This window comes from Gavialis gangeticus, unplaced genomic scaffold (genome assembly GCF_001723915.1).
Source record: "Gavialis gangeticus isolate Ggan-Ray unplaced genomic scaffold, GavGan_comp1, whole genome shotgun sequence".
NCBI lineage: Eukaryota > Metazoa > Chordata > Crocodylia > Gavialidae > Gavialis > Gavialis gangeticus.
Window position 1 is genome coordinate 8,854,228 of NW_017728964.1, and position 13,757 is coordinate 8,867,984.

Below are 13,757 nucleotides of genomic sequence, written 5' to 3' on the forward strand. Positions count from 1 at the left end.
CTAACTTACCGGCCTGGACCATGACTGGTAAGCCACAATAGGGTCCCATTTACAGCCACTTTGGATACATTTTTATTCTTTAAACATGAGAATGATAGTCCACGAAAATCAACAATGAAGTAACTCCCCTTTCTTAACTTCAGGTATCGTCCCAATCACCTCCTTACAGCAGAGCTGTTTGTTTTTTTCAAAGACATTCCTGTTGAGAGTCCTCTTACAACTCCCTGCTGGGATTTGGCCCTAACAGCTTGTTGAATGGGCAGTCTCTGAAACAGCCTTCCAGTAGGAGTGGTAAGAACAAAAATTCTCAACTAATTTTAAGATGAAGCTGATTAGTATATGAAAGGGACAGTGATACAAGCAGTGATAAAGGGGACCTTGATGTAATGGCCTAAGAAGTCCATTCCAATCCTGTCTTCTCACTTAACAGACACTTTGCTGGAGGAAGGATAACACAGAACCTTGTAGTTGATGGGCAAATGATTTGTGAGGATCTAATGTAGGAATATATAAGGCCGTTTCCTGTTCCTATTCACTGTCAAATCTTCCAGTAAGGATTAATTCCTTTGGGAATAGGTTTGGGTCCATGGAGAATGAATTCATGGGCTGGCTTGCTTCTCTATACATACCTTTGGAGAGGGAGAGGGAGTGAACAAATATAATTTGGAGGCTTTTTGGTAAGTGGCACTGATCTTGTTCAGTTTTGCAAGACCTCTGAAACTTGAAGAGTAATAGTTCCTTCTAGCCTTTTTCAAAACTGTAAATCTTTCCAAAAATAAGGGAAGATTGTTCTGTTTCCTGTAATGCTAAAAATACTTGCACACACTATCATGTTTATATATAGCACCTTTCATCTGAGGATGTTAACTGAAATTTATAGTAAACATTTTGGTTAATGAGCTATATAATGTGCCTCATATCCTCTTTGGAGAGGAAATGCTAAACTGAACTGAAGCTTATAATTCTGTTTTCCTTCTGGACTGGAAAGCTCTCTTAGTTCTTCTGTTTCCCACGGTAATATAAGTCTGTGAGGCTAGGAAAATAAAAACAGACAGTTTCATTACTGCCTAGAAAATATTAGGACAGGGAATGAAACGTGATCTTAGTTATGCTCTTGAGTTCCTTTCCCTTTTACAGTAAATAGATGGATCACTCGCTGTTTCAGTTGAGAGATGATTCACTAGCTGATGTCAACTGGTGTCTCCTTTTCTAAACACAGCTTATTTCCTGCATCTTTACTTACTGCATTATAGTCATTCATGGATTGCATTACTGTAACCCTGGCTCAGATTTTATATCAAGATCTAAATGTTTCATAAATCATGTATACAAAATCCAGAGACCTTTTTTTGTTGTGGTCAGGTTAACACATGTATCAAAAATTCCAATTTTTCACCTAGGACTTTCTAAAAGAAAACAAATATACCAGTTTCATTCCACAGTTCAATAAATCAAAGGTCTAGGGTTTTTTGCATTTTAAATGGGGTTTTGTTGGTTAAAATATTCTGCTATTGCTTTCTCTGATTTTTTTTGAATATGTACTTTGAGAACAAAAAGGGCAACTGGTGGTGGAGAATGCCTGATAAAGAATTGGTTATGATTGTATTTGGGATACCAATTTACAATATACTGAAATCAATAATATGGATTGAAGCTGACTGGAAGTGACAAAAGTCATTACAGTCCAACCTGACTGTTTTAGTCTATGAAGGAAGGAGCTGCAAATATAGGAGCTTTTATCTAATGACCACAGAATATTTTTTTTTCTCCCTGAAAATGTTTATAAATTTAAATTCTCTGGTCACTTAGAGATCAAGGCTAGAGAGAGCCTCAGGCGTGTGCCTGCAATCCACCATGAAGCTGTATTTGTCTCGAGGCTTACTGATATTTTGTCTTTTTTTTTAATTAAAATGAGAAACTTGTCATATTAATGGAACTGACAAATTACATGTATCACTCTGTTCTTTCTTAATTGTACTTTATCTGATTCAAGTCAAAGAATATGCACTCCAAGCTTTTAAACTTTACAGATTAGCTCTTACTTTCAATTGGCCTTATTTTCTTCACTGCATAATTTGGACTTTTTTAACAGATGGCTTTTAGTGCAGTAATTTAAATTGATGGGAAAGACTGGAAAGTGGAAGAGGAAGAACATTCTAAAGGACAAGCAAGCAGGAGGGAAACATGTCTGGCAAAAACCCTACACTTTTGCACCTATTAAGGACGTGGCCCAATTTTATTGTGTGGATCTATAAAGCATTTATGTATAGATCTGTAGAATTATGTTCAGGGATTGAATTCTGAATTGGTAGTCTTTAGTAGTTTTTGTTGAAGGGGCATATGGAGTTTTAACTCCTGTGTTACTCTGAAATACTTAAACAGTTCGGAAAAGCCTCCTTTCAAGAGGCATGCTAGACTAATTTCAATGTGCAAAATGAAAACTCTTGATTCAAAATGACTACGTCAAATTCTTACCACTAGCAGCGCAGCAATATATCGGTCCGATATGGAATTGGCACTGATGTGAAGAAAATTCAGTATATGGGGAAATTGGTCACATCAGGCAGATAATTTGGCCGATTAAATGGCCTGTGCACGCACGCAGCTGCAGCACAGCACAGCCGACAAGGAGCACAGCCCCGCAGTGTGGAGAGCTGCCTCCAGCTGGGTAAGTCTGGTGTCGGGGGGAGAGGGAAAGGGTGCTGCAGGGGAGATGGAGGGCCCTGTGGGGAGGGAGGCATGGGCCTGGGGCAAGTGCTGCCCAGCTGGAGTGGGGCAGGCATGGCATGGAGCTGCGGTTCATCGTGCAGGGGACAGGGCGGTTCCCACCACTGCACGCTGCTCACCTGGGAGCTGCTGGTGCAGTGGCTCATCTGGTGGCTCCTGCCGCTGCTCCCACCACTTGTCCAGGAGGGCGGGGGGAGTGCCCCCGGATCTGCGTGGGGCAGGCTGGGCTATGCGGGGGCTGCAGATGCAAATTCACCGTAGTCCCCTCCTAGTGCAGTCTCCACCCTGCCAAAAAGAGCTTGGCACAGTCCCAGACACATCCTGCCCTGCCCTGTGTAGATCCAAGGGTACGTGCCCCTGTACCTTCACAGATGAGTGGCGGCAGCTGCCAGGTGAGCGGGTAAGCGCCAGACAGTCCACCAGACCAGTGGCTCCCAGCTGAGTGGCATGCGGTGGTGGGAGCCACCCTCCGCTGCACTATGTGCCACACCTGCCCAGGCCTCCCTCCCCGTAGGGGGGCCTCTTCCCTTCCTCATTCCCCTTCCCACCACACTAGACTTACCAGTTGGAGGATGTTCTCCATCCTGCTGGGCTGGGTATTGAAAATTAGATTGGTATTGGTCAATATGCCTCCGTAAAAATCGGCTATTGGTATCAGCTGCAAAAATCTCTGTTGGTGCACCCCTACTTACCACACACATTAAGCAACATAGTAAAGCCATTGTTAAAGAATCTAGACATGTAGAGAAGAAAAAAGTGGGGAGGCGTTGGTGGTTAGGAAGGTGAGCAAAGAAGGTGATAAAGTGGTTCTAGGTAACCTGTTTTTTTCACTCTCAATGTTAACTTCACTTGGTGATGTCATATATATGAAAGCTGCTAATCAGAATTGTGGATGGATGGTTGCTGTTTAATAAACAGCAGCACCTAGCAGAACACACATAAAATTGAAGGAAGGAAGGTGAATAAATGGGGTGTAGCATCAGACATTTCTTAATTTAAAAATAAAATATAAATATTAAACTAGGAATAAAAATGAAAGATTTATGTTCATCTTGAAAGGGACAATGTTGGTTTCTTTAATTTTTTTCAAGGTTAGATGTCACTAAATGAATTTCTTGTCTTTTTTTTTTAATGGATGATATATATATTTTGGTTCCTTTCTTTTTTTTCCCCCAGTGACCCACCTAAATCCAAGCAAAGGTGTTTTTATTTATTTGACATTGGTCCAACTATTTTTTTTAAAGCCATAAAGGTCTGTGGTGTTTTCAAAATAACGGACATTTATTATGCTGTCAAAAAATGACACGCAGAAGAAATCCATTCATTGTCAATATCCCCAAAATAGCTCAGATCAATTGATGATGATACCATACATTTTTTTCCCTTTGTTTTTAAACTTGAGGCAATGATGACGTTCCTTTATGTGAAAAACCTCTTCTATGTAGTGCAGTTCAAAAGGAGTGACCTAAATGATTGGAAGAACTCTGCCTTTTAGGCAGAGTTAATTTTTCAGGTTTGCTATGAAAAGCTTCAAGAGAAGAAACAGAGGAAACGCCAGAAGACTGAACACTGGCATGTATACAAGATGTCTATTGAAATGTGAACAGCCGCGTGATAAAAGCTACAAATATTTGTGCAGGGAAAAAAAAAATCCCTGCAGCTTACTGTTTTAGTGTTATGGGGACATGAGCAAGTTACTGAGATGTAACAGAACAGAATCTGTACAACTGTGTGTCAGCTGCTGTGCAGGACCTGCCCACATACAGACTTTTTTTAGGCCATAAGTGAAAGCTAATTACCAATAGTTTACCTCTTTAACTTCATGCATTACATTTCTGGTCGCCTTACCTCCAGGTAAGGAATTCTGCAGGCTAACTTGAATTCATATTTTAGTAGGTCACTTTGCTTTATCAAGGCTTAACTCTGCCTTTTCAAGTTAATTGAACAGCCTCTGATTTCTACATGAGAATTTTCTTTCTTCCTTTTTTTCCTCTGGATTTACATTTAAATAGTCAAACATTTTATTTCTGTCAGCTTTAAAAATTGACGTTTTGGGTTACAAAAATTCTGATGAAAAGTATTTGCGAGGCCTGGTTCACAAACTGCTTCTGGAGATTCTGTTAGTTACAGGCATGTTTTCATTCATCCTTCGCTTTATGATCCCTTAAGTGTAGTAGCCTGTGAGTTTTTATATTTTTAAAGTAACATGTTACTAGTTTAAAAAAAAAAAGCAAGCAAGGGCTCTAGAGGATAGAAATGATGCATAAAATATCTACATGGATATATGAAGTGTAAGTGGCTCTTGCCTGTTTGCCTTGTACTCTTGTGAGCAGGATGTATACTAAGCTAATTGGAAATGTTGCACTTGTAAGCCAAAGCAGAGAGGGCTGCCAGGAAATAGTTATGCAACCGTTATCATATAGAATAGATATTCCGAAACAATGGAGAATTTGTTCCCTGAATTTGTTCATAGAAGGTTGCTTGACAGTAATAAGACTGGGGCGTGTCTCTTATTTTAAAATAAGATTCAAAGCTGTCATATTGAATGTAATAGTTTGAATTTTTGTAATAAATACCCATTAGCCAGTTTAGAAAAAAGGCAAGGTTCATCTTTTTATCTAGGATCATTGCTTGTTTCTGCCTACGTGTTAAATGTCTTGATTCTGAATTTTATCTTTAGAGGCCTTGCAGCGAACATGCTGAATGTCTTGGTTTTTGAATTTTATCTCCAGAGGCCTTTAACAAAGTTAACCTAAAAGCGACCCTTGGGCAAACATTCTGAGAGAGTGAAACCTAGGGACTTTTGGAAGGGGGTTGGCACTAGAGGTCACAGCAGTGGTGTGGAAAATTTCCCAAAGACGACCCAGGAAAGGAATCTGTTGGGTAAAAGATCCGAGCCCAAATTCGGGAGTAGTGACAGGTTTGGGTAGGAGGGGCCCAAGATGGCAACTCCCCCAATAAAAACTGTAACCTACAGTCCCAATTTGGAGGTAACCTCACTTGCAGAACACCGAAGGAAGAATTGCAAGTGTAGGCTGGATCAGACTGATCACCTGAACCACCCTCTCCATGAACAAGAACTCCCATTCACACTGAAGCCTAGGAGCGCCTGAGTGGGACTGAAGGAAGGGGACTTGTTCCTATCACTGCTGAGACAAACCCTAAAACCATAACTAAAGAATGAAAGTATATCTTGGGATTTGGTTTCTAGGAATTCTAGGATTGTAAGTATACCATGACAAATAATAGTATTGATTCCAATTTAACCTTTACTTATAATTGTAGTTGTTTTTGTAATACTAATTCTTATAGCATTGTTTGGGAAGGATTTAAAGCTAAGCGGTGTTATATGTGTAGCAAGGAATTTTAAAATAAAATTGTGTTGTATGAATTAAGTGTAAAAGCATTATGAAATCGTGCAATCAACCAAATACTCCCCCAGCCAGGTGCATCAAACGAATCAGTAAATTGTGTGGGATCTTTCTCTATTCCATAACCCACTAGACACAAAAGCTAGTTTTCAAGCTTTGTTCTTGACCTTATCAGGGGTCAGTAATCCATACCCTCCAGCCGGATATGACTATGAAGGGACTGGATCCTTCCTTGGCAGCTTGGGGAATTGGCAGCATGCTCCAACTGGGACAGCAGAGGAGGTGTCCGAGTCCAACTGCCTGCCTTGTTCTGCAGTCCCATGGCAGCATCTGCTGATCATGGGGTGGGGGAGGAGATTTGCAGCCTACAACCAGGGCTGGATAGCAGGCCTGGGCCAGTGATGACAAAAGGTTGCCAACCCCTGCCTCAGATGAATAAAAGCTGGAGCCAAACAAGGCTGCACTCTTTTTTTTTTTTTTTTAATCCACCTTCTGCATAGAGTTTCTTTATTGAAGGTAGTTGGGTAATGCTAGTAAATGCACCTAAGCAATTGCATTAAAAAGCTTTGGCAGATTGGTGGTAGAGTATCCCTTACCTGACAGGGCTCTGTTGTGAGGTGACTTCATGTGGAGTTGGTTTCTGGAACTGTCTGGTTATTAGTATATTTAGTAAGAAAGTGTCCTAAAACTCTGAAGATTCAAATACTGCTTTTATGTTTAAAGAAATGTTTGCTAGTGGGAACAGTCACCTACATGAATATACGCGCTGGTGAACATGTGCACATCCAGTACTGAATATGATCAGAAATAGCTACTGCCATTTTAACATCTCTGCATTTGGAAAGGTTTCTTCTGGCATTGATGGTATTTGCCATAATGCTGTCTCAGATTATCGAGTTATGTTAGTTAAGATAGGAACGGTGGCTCTCCATTGTAAATCCAATTTTTATTGTCATTGGGGGGCAGAGGGGAAGAGGCATGCCCTTTGGAGGTAACAAATCTTATTGACCTCACCTGGTAGATTGCCAGTTTACCATAGCCCTAGATCCAAATTTAAAGTGAAAATGACAAAGCATTCTTCAATTAAAAAACAACAGAGCATACAGATATTCCCTAGATTTATAAGTGTTAAGCCGGTAGCTTTAGTGTAATTTTTTTGTAGCAGAAAGCAGGTAAAGTATAAAAAAAACCTAAAAAATCTTATTTACTGGACTCCCTTAGATTAATGCTAACAGACATGGGGAAAAAAACCCCATAAACCCCCCACTTTACTGGAAGAAGCAGCATGTTAGTTCTACCCAGTTCTGCAGCATCTGTATCAATTGGGTGCTTCAGCAAGGCTTGTTAGCACTTCTATCTAATAACATATTGAATCTGCTATTAGATTAAAAGTACCAAAAAAGTCCCACTGAAGTGCCTGATCTATGCAGACGTTGAGTGAGTTGGGACAAACTAATGTGCTGCCTCTTCTGGGCTCGATACAGGTGTATGTGGTGCTTAAAATAAAGGGCTAGTTTGTTTGTTTTACATCTGTAAACAGCCTGAGGGTCTAACTTTCTAATCTGAAACATCATGTCAGCTGGAAGTCTTAATACAGTATACTTGATTAAAGAAAACCTAAGCTTTTCTAAGGAGAAAAAAGTTCCATCTCCCTCTTTCCTTAGGTTACAATTCTGAGGTCTCTATCATGAGGGAGGCTTTCAGTGATGGAGGTGGTAAATCTTTCCTTCAAAAGGCTGATGAAGGTGGTAAATTGGAACAGCCCCTTATGACATTAAAACATTTGATTCTTTATGGTCACATATAGAATGTCTGGAGAGGTAACACAGCCTAACTTTTCTAAAGGTTCTTTATTACAGAGGTAGAATTAGGATACTTTATTTAAGTATAGTCTTAAGCACAGTTTGAATACTGCCTAATTTACAACTTAATATAAAAATGTAAATACCACTATTATTGTAATGTAACATAATTTCAAACAACAGCAGCTGTAGTAAAGCTTTAATAGGGAGGAACATGTTTGCTCATCTCCCTTAGTACCCCGTGACTCCAGCTGTTATTGATTTTTAGAGCTGGTATTTTCAGTGCCATTTTGAATGTGCTCCGACTTGTTTACTGCTTGCAAATGGCCATTTTTTGTTTGTTTGGGGAGGAAAGGCTTTTCTGTGCGAGAAAATGAATATTTGCATATAAATAAAACGGGTATTTGAATGCAACCAGTGTGCACCACTTGTGTGTGAATGTTTGCCATCCAGCCAAGGAGTAAAAATGATAGTGTGGTTTAGCTGAATAATTACGCACCACAGACAGTACATTTTCAAATGTTAGGATTTCACAAACAACTGCTTAGGTGAAACATGTTCTAAATTATCTGCTGAATAGTTCTAGTTGAATAACAGGTGTTGATCAAGATTGAAATCTGTTCAAGAACAACTCGCACAAAGAGGAAAGGGATACATTTTTTCCTGTAAATAAAACAAATGGCAACAGAACTGTCCGGTTCTAGATCTCAGTTCAGAAAGATACCAAAGCACAGGCTTAAGAGTAAGTACTTCTCTAAGTGGGCTTGTATTGTGTCTATCAATGGGTCTCTTATTCATAATTGTGTAATGTATTTCCCTGACAGCTACAGTACAGAACTATTGTTGAAGAACACGCTTTTTGCTATTGACACCACAAAACATGGATATTTCAAAATCCAACTTCGAGTTCCAATTAAAAATATTTACATTAAAATTAAAAATAATTTAATTAAAGTTATAAATTACACCAAATACTTAAAAGCAACAGCAACAAAATCAATATTGATCCCAGCAGAGGTAAAATACTTGCCTTCTACAGAAGATGTTACACATCTGAGAATATATGAGGAAACAAAAATATTTTGTTTACTACACCTGTAATAGGCTCTTGACACCAACCATGTTACTTGATATAGCAGCCTCTTTCTTCTCCCTGCTCTATAGAAATAAATTTCATATTGTAGGCCTTCAATCTGATATCAGACGAAGCCAGTCTGTTTTACTAAATGACTGAATAATGTTCTGGAACGGCATTTGATTTCTACAACAACACAATCCACATCTGTTGGTCTCTTTGTTATGGTTTTATGCTGTTCCTGATGATTCATGGCAAAAGCCTTTTCATTTTGATTCTTCAGATCACAGTGGCTAATGCTAATTGCGAAGAAGCTTGGATTCTGTTATCAGCTGTTTGTATACACTAGCTGAATTTGCACATTAGTTTATTTTCCCCAGACAGTCTCACAAAGCCAGCATACTGTGATCTGTTAGAACAGGTTAAAATGCCTTCTTGGCAGGCTGTCATTTCACAATCAAGAATGCGTAGTTTCATAGATAACGTATGGGTAACTTCATCCCAGGTTTGGGGAAAGAAAAGCAGCAAGAAGGCAGTGCAGAAAGCTTTGTTCTAGAGATCACATCTACTCTTGCAGTGACTAATCCTAATGTCCCAAAAATAAAAGTTGGGCTCCAGCCATGGCTATTACGTCATCATATCTGACAAGATAAGTAATGATGAGCTTGGTGAGTGCTTGGATGAGACACCAAATGCTAATCTAGTTAGGCCACGGTTGTTATTAGTTGTCATAGGCTTCTTCTCTTCCCTTGCTGTCAAAATAGGGAGATAACTGACACAATTCTAATTTATTAACTTAATTTCACCAACTCTTTGGCAATGTAAGACTGTCTCTAGTTCTTATTCTGGATATTCTTGTTGATTAGCATTTTGTGGGTGGATGTCCTGCTTACCCTCTTAGAATTGCTTCAGTTCCACCTTAATCCACTAACCTTCCAAGACTTTCTCCATCCTTCTCTTCCTCACTGAAAATTCCAATCCCTTCCCTTCTCTTCCACCCCTGCCCTATAACACTCTACAAAATGCATTAAAAACCCATCCCAAAACGAACACAAAGCTCATTTCATGTTTGGAAGCAAACTCTTTTTTAGTTTTGCTGATGTCTTGTATCACTTGCTTTCCCCCCACCTCCCAAGTCTGTCTCATCTAAATAGACTGTAAACTCTTTGGGACAGAGACTCCCTTGTTCATAGCTTAGTACCCCTTTTGTCTTCTAGTTCACATATTAATATTAATAACTGGGCTTCCAGAACTTGCATTACAACCACAATAACATAGCTATTTGGTAGTGTCTGGGCCAGTTGGAACACCAATTTATTTTACTAATTATTTAACGTAAGTTTAACCAGTCTTAATTACATGGAGGCAAACCTATACCTCTTTGTAGACCAGGCCTCAATAGGCTTCTCTCAGCTTCTGCACCATTACCTTGGATGCAAATGTGAAGTGTACCCTAACAAATTTTTGGGGATTTTTTGTTCCTATGCATCTCCCATTAAACAGTCCCATTGTCACTGGAGAGTACTTCTCACTAAAGCACAATCCGGCCCTACATTCATTGACTAGGTGTTTGATGGAACTCCAGACAACTGTTAGCTGGCTTTCCCCAGGGTAAGGTTGACTCTGAAGTGACAAATAAAGGGTAAGAGAAGTTTTTATTTTCTCAAATACTGTGGCTCTAATTCTATCGTTTGTAATCAAGCAAAAACTGCTATTGATTTTAGTAGAGGAATTCTGCACGATAGAAAGTTTCAAAATTTGTCCCCAACAGGCCTGATACTTCTGTATCTTGAAGGCTTCTAATGCATTTTAAATTTTGCATGCTATGCCACTGAAATGGAGCCACCTCTGTTCAACTTTATTGCCCCCAAATAAGCAAACTGGGCAAAAAAATCTTTCTCAAACTTCAGTTACCATAATGTTATGTAGTGTTTGTAACAACGATAGTTTGACAGGGTCACTGTATTCTAGTCAGCAGTCTTTATTGTGATTTCATGGCACAGATCTGTGCAAGTGATGGGGTGTGCTCCACCAACTTTCCTTAAGTGGCCCCGAAGGTATTGTAACTGAGGATGACACACCTTTTGCTTCTTCCTGCTCTTGGGTGTGGAGGATGAGAAATCTGGTCAGCTGCCATACAACTTTTGGCTGCAGTATTTACAGCTGCAGCAGGAACTGCAAAATGGTTTTCCTTTCTGAACCTTCAGCTGCACCAAAGGAAGACAAGGAGGACAACGTGACTGAGCAACTGTTTCAGGAGGGGCATTTCTTGGAACATATTCAGTCTGAAAAATGCTGGTGTAATTCTGGCAGGACCAGCAACAGCTGTAGTACAAGATGATTCATGGATTTGTATAGATTGCTGCAGAGGCAACATGCCAAACTGGAATTCCCTTTATTGGGTGAAGAAGCATTTGGATATTGCTGTATGAAAAATCTCAGCCCCCTCAATCACCTAACCAGTATGTCGGATCAATCATTGAGGCTCTTGTAATGGAGCTGTGTATTGCTGTAATGCTCTCCAGTCCTCAGGAGCTGATGTCTTTCCCTATGGTGGGGTTAGATGTTGCTTTGGAGCAACTTGTATGCTTTGCTCCCTGTGCCAGGTTTCAATCTGTAAATCAAAAGAGATACTTCTCCACTGTGCTTCAAGGTGTGGCTAACAGCCACAGAGTGTTTCCTAGCATTTATATGGGTTTGTCTAAAAGAAACGTAATGGTTCAAAGATCTTCAGAAATTTTTTCTCTTCTCTTTCCCAAAGTGGAAGGTAAGTCAATGCTAACAGTTTTGTGGATCTCTTCATGAATTTGATATTTAATAGTGGATGTGATTTCACTGTGACTTTCACATCAGTAGTTGCACAGGGCTTTTCCCAATAAGTGTGGGGAGGAGGGTCTGTTTTATAGGCTTTGCTTCCTGCACACACTTCTGAAGCTGCTGAAGTTTCAGGACTGTAAAGTATACTGGGTTCCACTGACGTGATGGGTTTGTTACATAAGCCATGCAGATCTTTCAGAATTTTAAAACAGTGGAGGATGGGCTTTCGTGGCTTAGGAACACTTCGGCTAATGGGTGAAGATTTAAAAAAAGAAAGAAAAAAAAAAAGATTGTAACTTAATTTTTTCACCCCTGAAGTGCAAACAGACGTGACTGGAATTAAAAGATAGGAGATATGCAGACCTAGGGAACTGAAACTTCTGGCTTCCTGCAGAAAAGCTTAGTTGCTGTCATTCACCTTTCCTCTTGGTGACCATTTGGGAAGCTTGGGTTGGTGCCACCCCATTCCAGCCATCCACATCTGAGCAGAAGGGATCAAAGGCTCGTATGTTTATGCTGCCCTCTTGAAAGAAGCTGTGGTAGGGGATCCTGCTGGCAAGTGGTTTCTCCCAATAAGAGTTCTCGAGAGTCTAGAATTGGAGCAGGTGAACCTTGAAGCTTTCATGGAAGCAACGAAGTACCCAAAGGGGGAGACGGTAAAAAAGCAAGTACAGTTTGGGAGAATATTTACCTACAACAGTGTCCATCAGTTATCTCCATCAGCTGCAGTGCATCTCCCTGTGCATTTCTTAATCTCTGGATCATGCTACAGCTCCACTCCACCACTGCAAGCCCCCTTTCTGATAACTCCCTGGTAACACCCATGCCTTTTCTCTGCCAGTTCCTTCCTCTGCAGAGGAACTGACCTCTCTTAGCCTTTTTCTCCCACTCTTCTCATCCTAAGAAGCACCCTCCACTCTTGAAGTGCCCTCCCTCTTTTCTCCGAGGCTTCCACAGTACTGCTGAATGTTTCCTTTTTTCCCCTTCATTTTGAAGTTTGCCAGGTGTTGGGTAATGGTCCATGTCAGTGTCCTTTAGCATCTGGATACCTCAGATGCTGAGTCAGGAAGAAGAGAGTGGTGAAAGCAGTCACTGTTCATTGGTTGTCTGTCTTTGCTGGAAGAGGCATGTGGGATTACCGTTTCATTGTGCAGCATTTCCACTTACAGGCTGGAATGGGAACTGCAGGATCTGTGCGGGCAGCAATTCTGTAGTCAGTACTAGCACTAGAGGGAGTGTCCTGGTCCATGTGATTTAAACTACCAAAGAACTACCTGGTGACAAAAGCAAAGATGAATCCAGCAAGATAAAGGTTGCTGTTATTTATCAGAGTGGTATCTTGTGACATTGCCCATGGCTCGAAGGAAATGGTGAGATTAGATGGATAGCTGTTGGTAGCCCTGCCTTGCATTATTAGAGTCTTGATAGAGCACTTTAGTATCTAAAATACCATTACAGTGCTATTCTCTGTAGACTTGATCAAAATTTGTGCCATGAATGCAGCTTTGCTGTGAATTTGATGCATGTGCAGTTTCAGTCTGTGTCTTGAGAGAGCTTTGTTAATGTTTCTTACCCTGAGTTTGCTTATTGCAGCAATGTATCTTTCAGTGCATTTCTATTGATATAAAATGCCATTTTGAGACTGAAAAGCTTTGCTCAGATTAGTTTTCATAATAACCTTGCACTGATGAACTGGATTAGTTGTTTTCTTGACCAAAAATTGCTAAATACCTCCTAACTGGAACATGGAATTCCTTGATTCCAACTAAGCATGGACTGCGGTTTGATAATGTCTTGTGCCTAAATCTTGCCCAACTCATAATATGGATAGGTCTGTGTTTTAATGCTTTGTCTACTTGTAAGTTATCTTTATATCCCTTGTTTTAACACAGCACTGCGTGGCTGAGATCCTGCTTTGCCACAATGATTCCCTCACAATTGTTTGCCTCCGTGCCTGGAGCCCAG